The sequence below is a fragment of the Dipodomys merriami genome, unplaced genomic scaffold (assembly GCF_024711535.1).
Source record: "Dipodomys merriami isolate MVZ:Mamm:240054 unplaced genomic scaffold, mDipMer1.0.p SCAF_863, whole genome shotgun sequence".
Classification (NCBI taxonomy): domain Eukaryota; kingdom Metazoa; phylum Chordata; class Mammalia; order Rodentia; family Heteromyidae; genus Dipodomys; species Dipodomys merriami.
The window spans coordinates 218588-220473 of NW_027206472.1; the positions used below are offsets into that span (position 1 = coordinate 218588).

At 36.4% G+C, this 1886-nt stretch overlaps 1 non-coding gene across 1 annotated transcript; it reads right to left on the bottom strand.

Annotated features, from left to right (window-relative positions):
* Positions 1 to 342: 342 nt before the first annotated feature.
* Positions 343 to 452, bottom strand: LOC138820341 (U6 spliceosomal RNA). The gene has a single exon (XR_011369838.1). It is a non-coding gene; the product is annotated as a U6 spliceosomal RNA (small nuclear RNA).
* Positions 453 to 1886: the final 1434 nt, after the last annotated feature.

The window sequence follows — 1886 nt, forward strand, 5'->3', positions numbered from 1 at the left end:
TATCTATCTATCTATCTATCTATCTATCTATCTATCTATCTATCTATCTATCTATCAAATTATCTTGATCATCAATTGAGGGGAATCAGAATTGGTTCCATACCTTATCTATCGTAAATAATGGGGCAGTAAACATAGTTGTGCTGGTAGTTTTATTGTGGTCTTATTTGTGATCATTTGGGTGAATGCCCAAAAGTGGGATTGCTGGGTCATGGGGGGGCTTTATGTGGAGTCTTTTGAGGAACCTCCATACTGCTTTCCAAAGTGGTTGATCAAGTTTACACTCCCACCAAGGATTCGGTAGGGTTCCCTTCTCTCCACATACCCTCCAGCACATGTTGTAAAAATATGGAACACTTCAAGAATTTGCATGTCATGCTTGCACAGGGGCCATTCTAATCTTCTCTCTATTATTCCAATGTTATGTATTTCCTGCTGAATTAAGCACAGAACATTTTTTATATATGAAGTGTAATTCATTTTCTTTCTTTTTATTGTGAAAATACTGCACAGAGGAGTTACAATAACATGAGCAAGATAATGAATACATTTCTTATCAAGCATTGTTGCCTCCTCTTTGTTTCCCCTTCCTCTCCCTTCCCAAACTCCCACTAGCTCTGACACCTGATCCTCCCCCACACCCATCAACGTTGTAAAGTTCGTTTTACGACATAACGACTTCTATATCTCATTGTTGCAATGGGTCCAACTGTATCCCAATTTAAATGATATTTTTTCCCTTCCCCTCCAAAAATTATACCAACATCAAATACAGTGAAAGCAGTCACTAAACCATAGGGGAATGACATACAAAGCAACATAGAAATCATCTTATAAATATATTAGAAACAATTGGATTAAAGAAAAATCATTTGAATACTTATCTTTGGGTATATTTCCCTAACATCAGCTTATCTGACCTTTCCTGTTTGACTCAGACATATACTAGTTATTGCAAATAAGGGAAACCGTGAGACCTATGTTTCTTTGGGCCTGGCTTACTTAACATACTTTTGTCCAAGTCTTGTCATTTCCTAACAAATGGGACAATGTCATTCGTTCTGATGGAGGCAAAGAATTCCCTTGTGTATATATACCACATTTTCTTGATCCATTCATCTACTGAGGGGCATCTGGGTTGGTTCCATATCTTAGCTATGGTAAATAATGCTGCAAAAACATAGTTTTTTGAGTTCTGGGCATATTTTAGACATGAGACCCTTGTCCGTTGTATGGCTAATGAAGATCTCCGAATCCGTGGGCTTTCTATTGATCTTGCTAGCTATGTCCTTTGCCATGCAGAAGCTCTGCAATTTCATGCAATCCAATAAGTCCAATTTTTTTTTGATTTGTTGTGTTTCTGGGTCTCTATTAAGAAAATTATGGGATTTGCAAGGATACTTAGAGTTTCTCCTATTCCATCCTGTAATTTTTTCAGACTGTCTGTTTTAACTCCAAGGTGTTTGGTCCATTTGGAGTTGATTCTTGTGCAGGGTGATATATAAGGATCTAGCTTTAGTTTTCTACAAGTAGTTAACCAAATGTGACAGCACCTTTACTGAAAAGGCTGTCTTTCTTCTATTCTATTTTTTAGATTCCTTATCGAATATTAGATGGCTACAGGTCTGTAGGTTCATTTCTGGGTTTTCAATTCTATTCCATTGGTCCTGAGGTTTGTTCTTGTGCCAGTTCCAAGCTGTTTTGTTTACTTTGGCTTTGTAGTAGATTTTGGAATTTGATATTGATATTACTCCAGCACTTTTCTTTCTGTTAAATATCGTTTTTTTCTATTCCGTGTCTTTTGTTCCATGTGAATTTTTGGATTGTCTGTTCTATTTTCTTGAAGAATGAAGTTTGAATATTAATAGGTATCACATTGTATTTGT